The sequence below is a fragment of the Aphelocoma coerulescens genome, chromosome 4 (assembly GCF_041296385.1).
Source record: "Aphelocoma coerulescens isolate FSJ_1873_10779 chromosome 4, UR_Acoe_1.0, whole genome shotgun sequence".
Classification (NCBI taxonomy): Eukaryota; Metazoa; Chordata; class Aves; order Passeriformes; family Corvidae; genus Aphelocoma; species Aphelocoma coerulescens.
In genome coordinates this window covers 46,690,517-46,711,076 of record NC_091017.1, presented here as the reverse complement: position 1 = coordinate 46,711,076, position 20,560 = coordinate 46,690,517, and the positions used below count along the sequence as shown (strand labels likewise).

General features: G+C 40.2%; 1 long non-coding RNA gene across 1 annotated transcript; it reads left to right on the top strand.

Annotated features, from left to right (window-relative positions):
• The first annotated feature begins 11,511 nt into the window (after positions 1–11,511).
• LOC138109055 (uncharacterized) lies at positions 11,512–18,969 on the top strand. Its single transcript, XR_011150237.1, has 3 exons — positions 11,512–11,692; positions 16,822–16,904; positions 18,283–18,969. It is a non-coding gene; the product is annotated as an uncharacterized lncRNA (long non-coding RNA).
• Positions 18,970–20,560: the final 1,591 nt, after the last annotated feature.

The following is a 20,560-nucleotide window of genomic DNA, read 5'->3' as shown; positions in this document are numbered from 1 at the left end:
CTATCTCTGTGTCCTTGAAAAAAAATGCTTTGAAGAGTTTTTCTGGGTTTTTTCTCTTCCCCCTCTCAGGCTCAGTTTAAATGCATAGAGAGGCACAAAATTAATTTCTGGGCATAGAACAGCGATATGGGATACAACACAAAGTCACCCCAAGACAGTATGCCAAGGTAAGATAGAGGAGCTCAATGTTTAACTTCATGTGTTTTTTCTTAGGGCCTCTCTACACAGGTAATTAGAAAAGATACGCAGTGTTACCATGATTTTCAACTTTTTTTTCTCTTTCTTTTCTTTTCTTTTTTTTTTTTTTTAAACCTGAAACATGTGAAAGGGATGTGGGAGGGTTTCCGTATGAAGTTCCTCTGCTGAAAGAGCAGAATGGTATTTTTGGAATGTCCTGGCCACTAGATGGCAGGGTGCCCTTTGGATAAAGGAAGCACTAGGCTGTGTTCGACCCTAATTTGCTCTCAGTCTCCAAACCTCTTAGTGAGATTATCGAGAGTTTTCCTGGAGTGAAGAGCGGCTTTAGCTCTGGAGAGAACTCATGTTATGGCCCTTTGACAGCACTAACGTGCATTTTTAAATTTTCCCTGGTAAAACAGATACCTTAACTGAGTTTCGCCGAGCTTGACACAATAAGATAGTAAAGAAAAGCTGTGTTTTAACCACAATTAAACCATATGTTAGTGAATGTGTTGGAGAAATTTCTGCCTCTTGTGCACGTGCTGTATTTGCTGTGCCAAGTTCTGAAGTACTCAGTCCTTGAAGTGAATTCAAAAGAGGAGACTAGCCCAAGTGACCTTGGAATCTGGCTTTAAATAGGTTAGACTGACAGTTTGCTGCAGGTGGAAGATCCAGTTAGCATTTAGAAAAGTTGAGGGCTTTAATTTTCACTATTTCACATCAATTTCATCTTGGATTAGATCTTCATCTTATAAATTCAACTGAATGAAACTTGTGTAATGGTGCTAAGAAGGATATAAGGATATAAGGATACTTATGTTTAGACTGGAGTTATTATAGTATTCAGAATATTAAGAGGAGGAATCTGCACATTTACTATCCCAGATATAAATCTGTATCAGGGGAAGGTGTGTGTAACACCCCTCTATTCTGAAATGCAGCATTAAACATTGGTGAATTGAAATGACCACACTAAGATCAGGTCCACATCACTGAGTCTGTGAGCTAATGAGGGGGAAAGGTAAAAGATGTACCAAACCAGGTGTTTTGTCATGGTTTTTGTAGCATTACACTTCTTTACTAACACATATAGAAAACTTGTAGGGAAATTCTCAAAATTTTGAACTTTTATCTTTTTAATGGATAAATAGCTAATTTTTAAATTAGTTGACTCATTTAATAAATATAATGACAAGTTAACTTTGACTTTATCAGGGTAGATGATCCTGTTAACAAAGTTCCTCAAAACTAAATAAATAATTTAACAAAAATGACCGCATTTTCAAGTTTATATTTTGTGGTGTTTGAAATGGATTAATTTTTCTTTTTCTGGAATAGTTTTTTATATTTTATTTTTAAAAAAAGACTGAAAAATATTTTAAATTAGTTAAATTATAAAAGGATTGTGGTTGACAATGAAAAGTGTAAGTTCAGGGAAACAAATATTTTGTGATAAGCTGTTTTAGAGAGGACATTGTTCAACTTGTGTGAAAGATATTTTCAAGTGGTGTATGGTGTGATATATTGTGCAATTTTAAAATCAAATTTTCAGAAGTTACTTACTTGTAGTACTTGCCACTGGCTAAGCTTTGTTACAAATGACCCTTCTTAAGCCTGTTGAATCATGACTTGGATCCTTTGGCTATAACGAAATACAGGACTTTTTTTTGTGAAGTTTTGCCCACGTTCAGTTTGAGAATGATCTACATCTGCTTTCACAGGAAAAAAGGGGTCAGCATTCCTAGTCTGTTACACAAGAGTATCTCTCTCTTGAGGCTGCCTGCATTGCACATACACTATTCATACACTACTAGGCTTGCACTTAGCCTTTTTATCTGTCTTATCTGCATGCAAGGGCAGATTTCAGAGTAGGGTGACCTAACTGGTTGGCTTCCAATCACATCTAAACTGGAGTTGAATGTGTTTTTCCAGGCTATCAGACATGAGGTATCTCTTGTGCTCCAGTGGGAGGTGCTGTATTTTTAGCATCCTTGTGGGCATGAAGGAGCAGCTGCAGTGTGCAGATCCCAGCTGTGAGGAGAGCCGGCGGTGCTGGCAAAGCTGCAGCTGGTACACTGCTTCTTGCTGAGAGGTGCCTGGTGGAATTGCCCAGCCAGCCTCAGTTAAAATGAATGGAGTAGCAACTGATTTATTTCATATAATGTAAGATTTCTGGCTTGCTGTAGCAAAAATGCCTCCAAGTTTTTCAGAGAAAACATCCTGGGTGGGTGAGAAGCTCTTCTTTTAAATATTACTCATTTGGTTTGGTTTTTTAATAATAAAAACTCTCTTTTGCCTCCTGCAGTATCAGAATGGCTTCCTTTAGCTGTGTCTACATTTCACTTCAGAAATCTGCTCTAACATCTCCATCTGTTCTTCAGAGTTGGGAAATGGCAACTTTTGCACCCCCAGGTACCAAACACTGCCGTTCTTGGATCAGGAAGCTGCTTCTGAAAGAAGTCCTTTTCAGTGAGAAATAATCCTTTATTTTGTCTGGTAGCCTGTTACCCAGCCTGGATTTTTCACCCATGCTTTATAGGTTGGCATTGCTCTGAGGATCAGACAAAGCAGTTCACACCCTCCATTGCATGTAATGTCAACAGTCCAGAAGAAAAGCTGGGGTTTACATCATCCTCCTTCATATATCTCACATAGGTGATGGGAGGCTGCTGGGAAACTCTTGGATAACAGATGTTCTCAGGCCACAGTGGAATTAAAGCTACACTTGGACACAATGTAAAGCAGCCCTGAAAGCGTATGTGGAGAACACAGCAATGGTCCTGTATGGTGTCCCTGCTTATGACACTATCTCTGAGCTGAGCACCCAAAGAAAGATAACTCTGATAATGCTTGATCAGATGTTTTGGCAGAATCCCCATGAGGTCTCTCTCTTTTTCACTTGTTACCTGCTGTTGAAGCAGTGGTAAGGAGATGTGAAGGTCTTGTACTTCCCGTAATTGATAAGAAATGTTTGCAGTAGCAGGTCCTTACAATGGGGTTGTAGATTTCTGTTTTGCTGTGGAAAGGTATTTAGTAGTCTAGCATAGTTACTTTTTTCCATTTTCATTTTCTCCCAGTTCCTGTTGTTTCTACTGCTAACTCAGCGGCAAGGGAGATGCTGCTGTGGCAGATCTGGTATTGACAGGTGGTGACAGCTTGCAGCCTTTTAACCACTACTTTACTTAAGCCTCCTCTAAGCATGAGTTTTAAAGTAACACAAAAAACATATGGTATCACTGAAATAGCTTTGCCTGAGGGGAAGCCACACAGAGCTGGGATCTGGGAGATTCCTTTGGTAAGGGTAGAAAGGTGCTGCATTAAGGGGTGGTTTAAGAGGCATAGGATGAGAGTTCATGAGATCTGGTTTTATTTCCTACCATTGTGGGACACTGGACAATGCATCCCTTGTCCCTTCTATGGCAGGCAGAGGTCAGTAACTATAAAATCCATCAGTTTGTGAAGGCACAGGTGTTGGGGGTGACAGAAAGTCATCTAGACATGCTGAGCAACCTGGTTTGTGCACATAAGGAGTAGAAGAATCCAAGATATGGGAGGGAAAGACACTGGACAGTTCAACAAAATACTGTCCTCATACCACGTGCTGAATTGGTTGCTCTTAGTAAAAGTAATTGTATGGACTTGTTTGCACTTTCTCACAATATATATGGGGATTATAACAGGGGGAATATTTGCTCTTTGCTTCTTGGTTTTTTACATTAGCAACATGAGAGCCTTTTCCTTGAGGTGTTACTGACAGGGTGGATAAGAGAGTTGCAGTGATGGAGAGAGTGTAGGGATCTTGGCTTATTAGTGATCCAGAGCCTAAAACATGGTGGTCTGGGCAAACCCCCTTGCCAAAATCTGTCCCCTCCCCTCAGCACCCTGGTGCTGTTGTGTGCTTACTGAAATTTTAGACCTCTTTAGTTTTTATAAGGAAACAAAATAGAAACAGGCACTCCTGGTGCTACCTTTCCTTTTCACACTGCTCCCATGGAACCAATTTTTATTGCCTTGGTTCTATTTAAATAACAAGAGACATTTGGGCCAATTTTTGCAACGTATTTAAGTAGCTCACGCCAACTAGGAGGAGATCAGGCTCTGAATAGCCTGTGGTGCGATCCAATAACCCTGGCAGATTGTTGCCTTTTAGCAGGGTCTGAATGGCAGGATAAAATTAAGAGCTGGAAGAATTTGTGGCTGTAGGAGCACCATGTTGCCTGGAGCACTGGGTTAAGCCCTGCTTTGCTGCTGAAGCCTGCATCATCCTGGCTGATGCTTTGATGGAGAAATTGTGATGAAATCAGAAAACATTTTTGTTTTACTGCTGCTTGCCTAAGTGACTGAAGGGTCTGGCTTTGAAATTAAGCATGCTCTGAAACAGTGTTCCAATATGTAAATATAAATGCCAAGAATGGAGGGGCCTGTTTAGTGTTAAATGTTGGGCACTAGTTGGAAAACTATCCTGCAAAAAAAGATATTGTTGCAATATATTGAACTAATGATGACTTGGAGTTCAATTGCAGTAGGTGGGTTATTTGAAGCATTACAAACCAGAGGGGCAACAGCATATAAGCAAAGTATTACTAACAAGCTGGTTGATTTTCCTTTCCCTGCCTCTAAATCTTGCATGTCAGTTTTCCCAGGCAGTATTTTACACAGAGATTGCAGTGATTCAGCTTTCCAAGCCTAGTTTTTATATTTTAGGTGTCTCCCCTTCAACAAAGTTGCCTGACAGGTGAAGACTGGTGAGATACATTTGGTGTTTTCCTTGAGACCTATGAGAGGATTGAAGTGCCAAATAGACATCCAACACCACAGATAAGAATGTGCCAATACTTATAGTGTTTGTTTTGTGAGGGGTGGAAAAAGGAAGGTTTTCTAGAGGGAAGTGGAACTGGTGATTTTTGCCAATAAAATATAATTTCAGATTTTTTGAAGGCCATTGTTAAAATCACTTTTCATAAATATTTAAGTATTTGCCCAGATTGTTGTTGCTGATTCCTTAAAAACTGCCAGATGAGAGAGATTGCTTCTGGTTCCTTTGTGACACTGATTCATTAATGTTGCTTTCACAGGCAAAATACCTGGTGATCCCTTAGAAAATGCACAAGAGGTGCTGACAGAGGCCATGTTTTTTGTAAGCAAATGCAGCATGTAGTTAATTCATGCTCTGCCTGCCAGCAAAACCATGGTTTCTATGCACGTGTTTGCACATGGGAGCCGTAGGGTTGTGCACCCCACAACTGCCTGCTGTTTCTCAACAACTGCAAGCATCTCTGCCTTGCCCTTGTTCCTGGGACAGATCTGAGGTCACACTGCTGGAATAATCCCCTTAGCTTATCTTTCTGGGTATATCATGCCCTGTTTGAAAATTCCTCCCACTTACTTCTTCTTACAATCAGATCAGTATAAATGCCTCATTCTTGCTTCAAATGTCCATCAGAATTTTAGACTGCTTATCCCACTGACATGGTCTGCAGTCTTATTTGCCTTGCCATCTCCGCTCCTATAGCATGCTAGTCTTGACACCTTATTAAGTTCTTCACCTCTGCTTTCTGTGCTTCTTCTCAATTGTTTTCTTGCAGAGGATGTGTTTTTGCATCTTCTCTTTTCCACTACTGACCTTTTAAAAGTATGCTGTTGCATAGGTACCCAGGAGTAATGTCTTTTTAGGTGATTAAAAAGCACTTGTAACTGACTGAAAGAGTTGCTGAATTTCCAAATGTACCTTAACTTCCTCTCTGTCTCTTCAATGTAAGATATGAGAGGTACGAACTTCTAATTGGGGATATTGCTGATATTAAACATAGGATAAAATGCAAATAACAGTGTCATGGTTTGCATGTGCAAATGTAGGTATTGGTACGATAAACCACACGTGACTTTTTGCAGGTGTTCCCTTTGCCAGGGTTCTGGGCTTCTTGCCAAAGCATTTTCTCTCAACCTCACTGTTAACCAGTCCCTTGTGTTTTGCATCAGCTTCTGTCTAAATAGGCTTAGCCCTCCAGTTAATAGATATCTTTTTCTCAAGCCCTGCCCATTGCACCTGCTTTTGAAAATGTGCCCTGGAGAACCCAGTGATTCATCTGTTGTGTGCTGTTGTTGTTTGATTAAATCATTGCTTAGTTTCAGGTGGCTGCATTTGTGTGCTGGAACACTTGATCCTCCTGTTTACTGCTTTTGTACGTCGTGGAAGTGTTTGTAAAGCTTGAGGGGAAGTTCAGAATGAGAGGTATAATATCAGTGTTTGGGATAACAAATGGTATAGGCCATACACTCTCTTCATTCAATGCTTTTTCTGTTTCCACACCAGTGAGCACGATGGATGTAATGTAGTCACAGCATGTTTCCAGAAATCCTGAGATCAGTAATTTAAAATAGGTCTTTGGAATTTTAATAATGGGGAAAATGTCAGTATGCAAAGTTGGTGCTGCCTTGTTCCTCCCTTCCCCCAGCTTCACTCCCTTAGGCCAGCCTATGTAGTTTCTGACCTTGCAGACACAATATATGGCAGGGAGAGGAAACCCTGAAGGACCTTACATTGATTCCTCTCCTATATCAGTAGGATTGACCACCCTAAAAAGTAAATATATGCAGACACTTATGTATACACTTTTGGATCACACCTTCAGGATCAGCTTCTGTCTCCTGGATGCATTTGGGAAGCTTAGGGACCTTCAACACTGAAATTATTTTTGACATTTCTTAAGAGGGACTGTGGCACCCAGAAATCACTGGGTTCTTTCCAGGCTGCTGTTTTCCCCAGCCACATTCAGGGATGGGTTGTGTGTCACTAGCAGTGCTCCAGTTATAACTGTTTGAAGGCTGATGAACAGCGAAGCATTGAAGAGAACATGATTCTGACCCACCCTCCTTATGGAAATGACATTATTTATTTACCTCTTTAAGTGATTGTGGTATTTTCCTCACAAAATATATTTGTACACTGTCAAGTATATGTCTGAGGTTTCAGAGATCAGCTGTTCTGGTTGGGTATTCTAGATCACAGTTATAGGCTAATGCTGGGAATGGGAAATTATTTACAGGAAAGAGATAGTTAACTTGTCTATGTGAGTATAAATATATCCATATTGGCAGTTTACAGGTCATTAACTTTCTTGAACATTAAACATAGACAAACCTTCTTTTATTTTGTGGTCTCTTAATGTAGCTGGATATGGAGAGCAGTTTGAGACATTCTTCTTATGAAAGCAGTCTGACCAGGAGCTCTTGTTGTGATTGCTTCCGTGGCCTGGTTCACTCCAGGTTAGAGACCTTCCTCTCTAGCTCAGGCTACCAGCTAATAATGAATTATCAGCCTCCTTAAGTAAAATTAAAGGAGCAGTTTTTCAGAACTATACTGAACTTATAGAATAAGAAATATTCTCAGCAACATATCATGGTCAGATTGTGTCCACACCAAGAAAATCCTTACTCATTTGCCTGTTAAGACACTTCATTGTTTGGGGTTTTTTCTCCATTTCATTACCAGAAATGAAGATTTTTCCCTCTCATTTTGCATCAAAAATCTCTTCTGATTAAAAAAAAAGAAAATCACCATTTCTGTGGTTTTTTCATAGACTTACATTGGAACTTATATGAGGACCTATCTTTTGCTATGGAGAGAAAAAAATATTATAAGCCAGAGCCTGGAGCCAGCTGGACCTAATTAGTGATTGAAAGATTGTTTCTTCACAACTAAAAATGCTAAATCATCTCTGTGTGAATTTCTGTCTACTTCTAGGCTTTAAAAAAAATCCTGTTTTGAGGCAAGTGACATTGCCAGAGAAGTAGGGACTCCCTTCAGTAATTATTTAGTCTTACTTACAAATTGGGTAATAAACATTAAGACAAACTTCAAATCTCATGAACCTATGTTCCTCTCCTTATTTCCATTTTTTAAATCACAGCAATCCTTTTTCTTTATATCCAGAACACTGTTCAAAGAGCTCAGTTTTACTTTTTGAGCTGTTTGTGGCTTTGTGGTTCCCCTTCCTATTTGAAGACACTAATGATGAATATGAAAAGATATTTTCTTTAAATATTGCAGTAAGTGCTATTCTTTTTCTTCCTTGGATCTCATGTGTTACTTTATGTGGAACCTTTTTAGCTTTCTTTGTGAGTATGGTTACACATGGAGAAGTAATATAATGACTAGACAGTCTATCTGTTCTAGTTTCAGAGCTAGAAGTTGGCCAATTTACCTAACTTTTTGGTTTTCAACATAGATTCCCACTGCTTATGCCTTATATACAACCTAAACTCCTTTCTGGGATGATACCCCTTGATGCAAGTGATGGGGGGAAGGATTAGGAGATAGCAACAATCCAGAGATTTTAACTGATCATGTAAGCAAATAGATTTTGCCCATTGATCACATGTGCAAATAGCTAGTCTTCAAATGACCTGTGCAATAGTGTGTAACCCCAAAATAATTATGGATTCCTGGAAAAGTGTTCTCACTCACGCTCCCTGGCCAAGTTATCTTTTATGTTCTTCAACAGGTAAAAAATGCTGCAGGCATGCATTATTTCTGTGTGGGTTTACACATGTTGACTGAACTCAAGCTTCTCTAAATGCATGTGTCTAAACAATAAGTGAGTGTTGATAAATAAAGGTGAAAGCTAGTAAAATAAGATACTGTCAGCTGAGGGCAAATGCAAAAGCAGTTGTATGTGCCCTCCTCAGCAGACTTCCTCAGAAATAAAGCGGAGTAAAGGATTCTACAGAGTGAGCTGTTCTCCATGTGCCAGACCTCTAAATCAGAAATCCCCAAAAGGAATTAAGGACAAATTACACTCTAACATGAAGATTTCTTGAGTTACATAAAATGGGAAAGCATGATGATGAAACCAAAACAACAAATAAATACTTTATTTTGTATACATTTCAGTTGCCTTATCAAAAAGAAAATGTATCCCTCCAAAAGTCAGCTGAGTTTATCAGCTTTACAAAATGATGAATGAATGCCTTGTTCTTTATTATTGCTTAAGTCACTCCTGTTTATGCCAGTATTTCAAGGATTATGTTTTGATTGTTCTGAAGAGGTGAAAACACTTTCTTGCTGATGAATAAACACTGCCACTTTTAAATATTTGTATGCAAAATATCTTTAAAGCCATTATGAAATGCTTTCCAAAAGCACTAAGAAGCTGTTTCCCAAAAAGACAGTTTTTCTCTACATTTTCTTTCATGCTAAACAGTCCAAATGAAAAGCCTTTCAGAGTTAACTAGTTAAAGCAATACCAGTGTTTTAGTGTAATGAATAACTTTTTATAGAAGACAATTGCACACAGTTCAATATGCTAGTATTTCTATTTCTGTGCCCCACCAATGCCGGGATTCTAGGGTAGAATTTCTTTCTTTGAGAAAGCTGAAGCGATCAAAACCCTGATTAACCTCTGATATTCACGTGGTGCTCTTGATCTTGAGGGCCGAAGCAGTAACAAAGAGTTAATGGCAGCCATATGCTCAGGGTATTGTGGGTACTGTTGACCCAAATGTGAACTCCGCAAGCAAGTGCTGCTAACTCCTGTTTGTTTCAGGTTTGGTGTGGAGATTACTGATGAAGAGTTTGAGCTGCTACTTGACAGAATCCCCCTTGATGAAGATGGAAATGTCAGATACCCCCAGTTCATGCTCAGGTTTGATTCCTGGTATGCCAACATATGCATTTTATTTCTCATTTGTGAGTAGAATTATTTTTAATCTAAAAGGCTCACAGACTGAATCTCATTTCTTAACTGTGCTCCTTTATGACATATTTCTTGCACAGAGTGTGCTGATTACATTTAAAATTAGCTGATGTCGTGGGTGTGTGCTGTTTGTAATTTAGTTGCTCTTTACATGCTATTTACATATTTTAGAAGAAAGACTTCAAAGTTATATAACAAACTTTTGTGCTTTATGAAGGCTGGGAAATATGTTGGACTTCTAAATAAAAGCTGATTATTTCCAGAAAATGGTAATATATCAGTATATCTTTGAGAACTTGAAGCATTTATAGGCCCTATATACAGTCTGAAGTACTTCTGAGATGCTGATAGTGGTCAATAGAAGCTCTGTGCACCCTCCAATGTCTAGCTGTGAATTAGTTTAATTAAAAGAAAAAAGCACTGGACTAGATAAAGATATTCTATTCTTTTCCAAAAATTAAAACTCAATCCCCAAAACTGTCATACCAGTTGGAGAGCAGAAGCCAGTGTCATTACTGAGATGAATGAAAGACTTGTGGAATCTGTGACTGGAGAAAGCCATTCTACCCATGAAATCCAGAGAAGTAAATTCCAGCACTTTCCCACACATTTGTATGTGCACATAAGAGTTAGACTGCTCAGTTATTTCTTTTGAGTTATTTAGCAGGCAAGGGTATATCTAATTTGCATATACACAAGAAGGGTAAGTAGAAGTCTTGAGTTCCCTGCACAGAAACCATGTGGGGTACCTTCCTGAACTTCAGCTAGCAAACCAACTAAGTACTGCAGACCTGATGAGATTGTGTCTTTCGTCCTATTCCATTCAATCATCTTTCACTCTTTCTTTTCCTGTTCTTTTCTTCCTGCTTCAGGAAGCTTTGGGGCTGAATTCATCTGTCCACGCGTTTGCACATGTCATACATGAAATCCCTATTTGTGCTTGGTCTTTGCATATTAAGTGCCTTAATTAATTTGAGCTTAATATTTTTAAATTGAATGTTAAAATCAATCCATCAGCCCAGGTACACTAATCAAGTTTTTATGATCTTCCTGTGTTTACTGTATACCTTTACAAGTGTTTTAAGATGTGTTGGATGTATTTTTATGTTTTACTTGTATCTTGGTTTCAAGGCAGACTTTAAAAACCCCGGTTGCAACAAACAGCCCAGCCCCCCATAAGCACATGACCCTTATCTCAACTGATATCACCCCTCTGACCAGGAGGAGCCATTGGTGGACAGAGGTGGTCTGTCAAGGGGAAAACACCAACCGCCTTGAACCAGGGGGGTGGACTGTGGGCGGAGCAAAAGCTATAACAGGGAGAAAAAGAAAGACACGTGTCTCTTTCCCTTCCTCTCCAGCTTGCTAAGGCAGTGCTGGAGAAGCCTACCCCTTTCTAGGGGCTTTTAGAAATAGATTTCTTTTTGACCAGCCTAAACTGCAAGTTTATTTTTTTCTCTACCTGAGGTTCAGAGCTGTCTTAAGCCTAAAGCTCCTGAATCCCTGCGCTCCTGGGGCATATCTCTCGAGCCATCTGGATCCCAAATTTTTATATTTTGTTAGTTTTTTTTTTTGCAATTTTTCAATTTTTCTGTTTTAATAAATTGTTTTAATTTCTAAAAAGAGTTGTCTCATTCCTCACAACTCTTTTGGGGGCTCTCCGGGATCCTATTTTTGCCCTAAAATCCAGGTATTTTGGTTAATTTTACTATTTTTGAATTTTTGCGATTTTTTTGGTTTTTCTCCTTGGATTTTCTGGGCTCCCACAAGGATTACTGCAGCAGAGAAAGGACACCTCCGGTGGAGAAAGACTTGTGGTAAGGCTTGAACCCTTCTTAAAGGGAACTTAGTTAGGGACTTACCCTTTTTAAGGGCTATTAGTTTTTGGGGAACCTCCGAGTGGAATTCCTTTTGTGAGAGAGTGTGTGGGGGGGTTGGCCGCCCCCAGTGTGTGTGTGAGTGTGCTTGAAAGGGTTCATTTTTAAGGGCACCACGAGGGATCACCCTTTAGAGACACAGAGGGGAAGATCGAGTGTGGTGATCAGCCTTTCTGGGGGGAGGTTTCCACGTTTTAGGGGTGTGCGCAGCCCCAAATTCATTTTTATTAGTGTCTCAGTCTCCTCGGGTCTAGAACTGAGGAGAAACCTCATTTTAAACCCCTCTCTTTTTTCTTTTCGCCGCGTGGTCGGCGGCCATTTTGAAATTTCGCGCCGCCGCGTGGTCGGCCGCCATTTTGAAATTTCGGGCCGCCACGTGGTCGGCCGCCATTTTGTGTCCTTTTAATTTGAACTGCACCCCTTTGCTACCCCTGTGCATGTGTGAACTTGTTTTAGCTGCACTCTTGTGGTCAGTGCTATCTAGCACCTTTATACTTCCTGTTAGTTTGGAGTGTTTGGGTTATTGGATTGTAGTTGTAATTTGCTTTATCTGCTTTAATCATAAGACACTACTTTGATATTTTGAATTACTGTTTGTGTTATTCATTATAATCTTTTTCCTTTAATTCGATTATAAATATTTTAAATTTATCTCTCCTTTGCTAATAAAGACAACTCTTGTTTCTTAAATTCTAAGTATATATGTATAAAACTATCTAAATTTCAGTTATACTTTAACCAATTTAAATATTCACTAATTATTCTTTTTATAATTAAAATTAATATTTTCTTGCAACATATTTGTTTCTCACCAGCCTACCATATTTAATTTTCCCACAGATTCGCCATCATTCATTCCCTTATATATCTACTAACCCTGCTTGCTTTTCTCTATATTAGTTGTATTGTATTTTATGCTTATAACTTTATTATCATTTTTTTAATTGTGATAGTGTATTGAATTTAGGTTATTTTGTAACATTATTTCCTTATGCAATATTTTAATTGTTTTATATAATACAATACTTTGGTTTATTTAATTAATTAAAAAAAAAAAAAAAAAAAAAAAAAAAAAAAAGGAAATTTTTTTTCTTCTGCACTAGCTACTTGTTTGCTTCCCAGTAACAAAATGGGACAAGCAAATAGCAAAAAGAAAGACCTAATGAAGAAATACAAAATTTTCCCAGAGAGCCCGTTAGGGCAAATGCTCCTAAAGTGGGAAGAAAATCTTTTAACTAAAGAAAAAGACCAGTGTCAAATGATTAGGTACTGTGTTTTTAAGTGGCCAAAACATAAAATTAACAAAGATGGTCTCAAATGGCCCAAGTATGGGTCTTCTGAAAAATGGCTTTGTGAGGCTTTGCATTCTTATGTACATTACAAAGCTCCAAAACATTCTGATGAATTAGACTATGCTAAAATTTGGTTAAATTATTGGCAAAAACAAAATGAAGACCAAAGCAAAAAATTAGAATTGGAAGAGGAAACTAAATCTAATTTAATTGGACTTAATAAAAATTCAAACCAAATTTTTTCCATTGCAGAAGAACACAAACAGAAAGAAAAACAAAAACCTAAATTAAATAAACCAAAGTGGGACCCCCTAGACTACCTTCCTCCAGTAACTCCTCCAGAAAGGAGGGTCCAAATTGAACAAGAAAGGGTCTTTCCTTCATCAAGCCACCCAATCGAAAGGGACTCAGAAAATGAGAATGAAAGTGAAAAAGAAAATTCTGTTCCTTCCTGCTCTCACAAAAAGACAACCAGACAAAGGATTTCTTCTAGCCAGGATGGCCCAGCATCTTGCACTAGAAAGAAATCATTTAAAACACCTGACTGTCCCACCTGCCTTAGCACTCCCCATGAGTCTAAAATTTTACCTCTTAGGGAGGTACCCATGGGAAATGCTCAAGGAGGAATTGGTTATGTAGTTGTACCTCTAGCTTCATCTGAGGTACGGGAATTTAAAAAAGAAATGAAAAGTCTGATGGCTGACCCCATTGGTCTAGCTGACCAATTTGATCAATTCCTCGGCCCTAATATTTATAATTGGGGAGAGATACAATCCATCCTTCACTCCTTATTCACCATTGAGGAAAGAAAATTGATTAGAGCTGCAGGAGTGACAGTCTGGGACAGAGAAAATAATTCTAATCAGGGCCCAATTGGAGAACAAAAATTACCACTGACAGACCCTGAATGGAACCCAAATTCAGAAGAGGGCAGGAGGAACATGAAAGACTACAGAAATTTAATTATAAAAGGCATTAGAGAAGCTGTTCCTCGAGTTAATAATATGAAAAAAGCATTTTGTGGGGAACAGGAAAAGGATGAGTCCCCAACAGCTTGGATGGCTCGGTTAAGGAATAACATTCAACTTTATTCTGTCATTGACTTAGACAGTGAGGGAGGCAAAACTATGCTAAAGGTACATTTTGTACTTCACTCCTGGCCTGACATCAGGAAAAAATTGGAAAAATTGGAAAAATGGCCAGAGAAGGAACTAGATGAATTACTGGAGGAAGCCCAAAAAGTCTTTGTTAGGAGGGATGAAGAGAGGATGAAGGCTAAAAGCCGAATAATGAATAACAGTACTAATGCTCCAATCCACAACCCTCCTACACAAAGAACTTCCCAAAGGGGCATCCCACAACAGCAAACCCAAATCTGCCCTCAGCAACAGCCACAGGTTTGTGTTTGCAATAAACAATCTACCCCAATTGTTCAAAGACCTGAGAGGTTAATTTGCACATACTGTAATAAACCAGGCCACGGGCAGTGGTACTGTTTTAAAAAGCAGAGAGATCAAGGAGTCCTTCAAATGGAGGGACAAATTTTGAACAACTGAAGGGGTCAGGGGCTTTATTCTCTGGGGCAAAAACATCTTAAAGAGCCCTTGATAAAATTAGAAGCTGGACCCCAGAGACAACAAGTGGAGTTTTTAGTGGACACAGGTGCTGAAAGAACCTGTGTCACTAAAACACCTCCAGGATGTTTTATTTCTCAAGATACATTAGATATATATGGTGCTAATGGTGAAAGCTTTGCTGTGCCTGTAATTAAAAATGTAACCCTTTCCATACAAGGACGTACCCATACAGGGGATGTGCTATACCTACCTCAAGCTGGGATCAATCTTTTAGGACGTGACTTCCAAATACCTCTGAGGGTTGGGGTGGTACCGCAGGGTGGAAAAATGACCACTAAATTGTTTGTTTTATCTTTAGTAGATGAGCAACACATTAACCCGGTAGTGTGGGCCAAACCTGGCAACCGGGGAAAAATGGACATCACACCTCTAACAATTGAGTTGCTCCCAAATAGCCAGCCAGTACGTGTACCACAATATCCCCTCTCCAAGGACAAAAGAAAGGGCCTGAAGCCTGTTATCATGGACTTATTACAAGATGGAATTCTTGAGACCTGCAAATCCAGTTACAACACTCCAATTTTGGCTGTCCAGAAACCAGATAAGTCATTCCGGCTTGTACAAGATCTGCGTGAGGTCAATAAGAGAGTCCAAACCAGGTACCCACTGGTGCAGGACCCCTATACACTCCTGAGTCGGGTACCCCCAGCACATGCCTGGTTCTCTGTTATTGACCTTAAAGATGCTTTCTGGTCATGTCCTCTAGATTCTCATTGCAGAGACATCTTTGCATTTACCTGGGAGGATCCGGACACTGGACGGAAGCAGCAGCTGCGCTGGACTCGCCTGCCTCAGGGTTACACCGAGTCACCCACACTCTTTGGCCAAGCGCTAGAAGATTTGCTAAGTTCCTTTTCTCCACCCGAAGGGATTCAGGTAACTCAGTACGTAGACGACCTGCTCCTCTCTGGGGAACAGGAGTCTATGGTAAGAACTGCTACAATTCAGTTACTGAATTTTCTAGGGAGGAACGGGCTGAGGGTGTCAAAACCTAAATTACAATTTGTGCTACAGGAGGTGAAGTATTTGGGACATCTAATTGGCCATGGCACAAAAAAACTCAGTGCTGAAAGAGTAGAAGGAATCCTAAATCTACCACCTCCAACTTCAAAACGAGAAATTCGGCAATTATTAGGCCTATTTGGATACTGCAGACTGTGGATTGATCAGTATTCACAATCTGCCAAATTTTTATATGAAAAACTAATAGAAGAAGAACCTTTTAATTGGACTAATTCAGACACACAAAAATTACAAAATCTGAAAGAGAAATTAACAAAAGCACCTGTTTTAAGCCTTCCTTCACTAGAAAAACCCTTCGATCTATTTGTTAATGTGGAGAAGGGAGTTGCCTATGGCGTCTTGACCCAGGAGTGGGGTGGAGTCAGGAAGCCAGTTGCTTTTCTTTCCAAATTACTGGATCCAGTGTCCAGAGGATGGCCCGTCTGCATCCAGTCCATCGCCGCAGCAGCCGTTCTGGTCTCGGAGAGTCAAAAACTCATTTTTGGTGGAGACTTGACAGTGCATACACCACACTCAATCAAAACCATTTTAGCTCACAGGGCTGCAGAGTGGTTAACTGACCCAAGAATAGTCAAATATGAAGCCATTCTCATGCACTCAGACCACCTGAGGTTAGTTGTGTGTACACACCAAAATCCAGCTCAATTTCTTTATGGGACCCCATCAGAAAAAGAAATTGAACACAATTGCATTGAGATAATTGATATCCAAACAAAAGTCAGAGAGGACCTAGTGGACTGTCCCCTCAATGAAGGGGAAATCCTCTTCATTGACGGGTCATCTCGAGTGGTGGATGGAAAGCGATGCTCTGGCTATTCAGTGGTCGATGGACACCAAATGTGTGTGCTAGAAAAGGGCAGACTGCCACCAACCTGGTCAGCTCAGGTCTGTGAGCTCTATGCCCTAGAAAAAGCACTCCACCGACTAGCAGGAAGCATCGGGACCATTTACACTGACTCCAGATACGCTTATGGCGTAGTCCACACCTTTGGAAAAATCTGGTCCGAAAGGGGGTTCCTAAACACCAAAGGGAAAGATATCCTACATAAGGAATTGATCCTAAAAATTCTAAAAGCACTGCAACTGCCTCAGGTGATCTCAGTGGTGCATATTCCAGGTCATCAATCGGGAACCACAAAAGAAGCTCGGGGGAACAACCTAGCAGACTTGGCAGCAAAAGAAGCAGCAGTGGAAGAAGAGGTAAAAGTGATGGAAGTAAACCAACTTCCAACTAACACCACCACATCTGACACTATTCCACAAACTAACATTTTACCCACGCCCATTTTTACTGATCAGGAAAAACAGAAATTAGTTTTAATTGGTGCCAATGAGGACTCTCAAGGCCGCTGGTATTTACCAGATAAACGCCAAATTTTAAACAAAAATTTAACCCGAGAAATTCTACAAAATATCCACCAAAGCAATCATTGGGGTTCAAAGGCTCTGGCGGATCACTATCTCAGAACCTTTGGATGCACTGGTGTTTATGAAATAGCCAACCAAATAACCCAGGACTGTGTAATCTGTCAAAAGGTTAACAAAAAGGTAATGAAAAAGAACACTGGCGGAGGAATTGAATTAGCAATCAGGCCTTTCCAAAACATTCAAATTGACTTTACAGAAATGCCTCCTGTCCAGAGGTGGAAATACCTATTGGTAATCGTTGATCACCTTACCCACTGGGTGGAAGCTATTCCAACTGTCAATGCAACAGCCCAGACAGTGAGTAAGGTGATCCTCGAGCAAATTATCCCCCGTTATGGGATAGTCCACCGCGTAGATTCAGATCGAGGTACTCATTTTACCTCCCAAATTGTACAACAATTGGCTCAGCAATTAGGAACAAATTGGAGATTACACACCCCGTGGCATCCACAGAGCTCTGGGAGAGTGGAACGGATGAACCAGACAATCAAGAACACCCTCACAAAATTAATGCTGGAAACAAAATGGACCTGGGTAAAATGCCTTCCACTTGCTCTTCTTAGAATTAGGACACAGCCAAGATCTGATTTGGGTTGTTCACCATATGAGATGTTGTATGGATTACCCTACCTTGCTACACCACAAGAGTTGAATGTGAAAGAGTGTGGAAACTCCAATGTACAACAATATGTACAGATAATTGCCAAAAATCTAGAGTTGCTAAGGGAAAGAGGTTTTCTACCACAAACTCCCCCACTTGATTTTAATTTACATCACATCAATCCAGGTGACTGGGTGTTAATAAAATCCTGGAAAGAAAAGTCATTAACCCCATCCTGGGAAGGTCCATTTCAGGTCCAGCTAACCACTGAAACAGCTGTCCGGACATTTGAAAAGGGCTGGACGCATGTCAAGAGGGTGAAGGGTCCAGTGGCACCACCAATTGAAGAGAAGAAACCTCCAGACAAACCATCAAACTAAACACCCTGTTTGAAAGCTCCACTCAGCATCCCTCACTCCAAGTTAATAAAATCCTGTACTCCCAGTTCTTCCCCAGTTATACCTCAGTAATAAGTGCTAGCTACAAGTTGTTAAACTAAGTTGAAAATATTTTGCTGTTAATTCTGTTCTTTGTTATTCCCTTTTACAGATTCTGCCTTCACACAACCATATTGTCACATCAACTGTATAGTAAGGCTCCATTTGAAGCCAGCATTCTCTTCCAATAACAGTCCAATCAGACTCCAAAATTATGGGCACAATAACTCTAATCTTTGACAAGGCCAACCCTAAAATAACCATGAGTTTCCAGAAGCCTGAGGTCACTGAAGAACCATCTGAAGGTGAGATGCCTAAAGAAAGGACGAAAGAAGCAAAGATGACAACCCCCACCAGCAGAGGCAACCCAAATGCTGACAGCTCCTCTCGGGTATGCCAAAAGGGGAAAGTGAGCAACATCCTGCTACTAAGTGTCATCTGTCTCTGGGTCCTCTGGCCTCCCTTTACACAAGCAGCCGACAGCCGCTGTAACAGATGTTACAAGACTGTGTACCAGGCAGAAGGAGGCTCATTTCAAATTCGACACTTTTTCCGAGCACATACTTATGTTAATCCATCTTGTTATAACATAACAAGGTTGAGTATCTGCTCAGAAAAAGGTCACAAGTACTGGATTGGCAAAAACATTGGCACCCAAATACATAAGCAGAAGGGAGAGTGCCCCTCCCAAGACGATTGGCTCTGTTTCAATTTTAGATACATAACCAAGACAGAAGATTTGTTAAAAAGAAAGACCTATGACACTGACCTGATCCAAGAGGTGGTCATAGAAGAAAAGGAAAAACAAAAAGAAAACAATCCTTTGATGTCAAGGAAAAACTTGTTTATTGACCTGGCAGAAAGGATTGGACAACAGCTAAATTTAACAAATTGCTGGGTGTGCGGAGGAACTTTAGAATCGGAGAGTTGGCCTTGGCGGGGAGTCAGTCTTGGACCCCCCGATTTACTCCGACTGAGTAATCTCTCCCCCACAACCAGACATGACAATGAAACCTGGCTGCTAAGCAATACTGTTATTGGAGAAGAATGCATCTGGAGGAAAGGAAGAAAATTTTTAGAAGAAGTTGGTGAGACAATATGCAAAAGGTACCTGGTAACTGATGGGCAAAAACATTGGTGGATACCTCAAGAACCAGATGTATTCTAGTCTGCAGAAAAGGTTAAAAACAAAAATTGCATTTTGAATCCTGTTAAAAAACTCTGGCAGTGCTGGGATCAAGGAAATCCATATTCTGTCCTGCCACAAATTTCCAAGTACTGGATTACAGCAGCAAGTATACAACCCCACTTCTGGGAAGCACCACAAGACCTCTATTGGATCTGTGGTAACCGAGCTTATTCCAACTTACCACCTCGCTGGAAAGGGAGCTGCACTCTTGGAGCCATTCAACCAAACTTCTTCCTACTTGCTGAAAACGCTGGAGCCCACCTTGGAATCTCCCTTTATGATGAACTTTTCCGTACTAAGAGACATGTAATAGGAGGGACCCAGAGATGGGGAGAAGAAGAGTGGCCAGCTGAGAGGATCCTAGAGACTTATGGACCTGCAACATGGGCACAGGATGGGAGCTGGGGGTACCGAACTCCCATCTACATGCTAAACCGGATCATCAGACTGCAAGCACTAATTGAGGTAATCACTAATGAGACCTCTCTTGCTCTTGAACTACTTAACACACAGCAAGGGCAAACTCGAGCGGCCGTGTACCAAAATAGGCTGGCATTGGACTATTTACTAGCTGAAGAAGGTGGAGTATGTGGCAAGTTTAACACCTCAGACTGCTGCATCCATATTGATGATCACGGTGAAGCCATCACCAAGATTACCCAAAACATCAGGAAACTAGCCCATGTTCCAGTGCAGAAATGGCAGCCCTTGATCACTTCTGAATGGTGGGAAAATATTTTCCAAGGACAATGGTGGAAGAAAGCTTTAATTATTGTTGGACTTTCCCTTACAGGACTTATTTTTCTCCCTTGTTTAATCCCTTGTTTCATCCGTCTAATCACCACTGTCGTCCAAGGCATGCCACTGATCCAGGATCTTCAAGGACAACAGCAGCGTCCACCATTCGCTCAAAAGATTATGCACATCAATAATAGTAACAATAAGAAAACTAGAAAGGAGAGAAAAATTGCCCAGCAAGTGTGGGACAGTTTTAAAGAGCTTGAATCTATCCCTGAAGAGTTATCCACCTCCACTTAAATGCAAAGACCAAAGATGTGAGCATAAGAGAAAAAGGGGGGACTTGTCATACATGAAATCCCTATTTGTGCTTGGTCTTTGCATATTAAGTGCCTTAATTAATTTGAGCTTAATATTTTTAAATTGAATGTTAAAATCAATCCATCAGCCCAGGTACACTAAT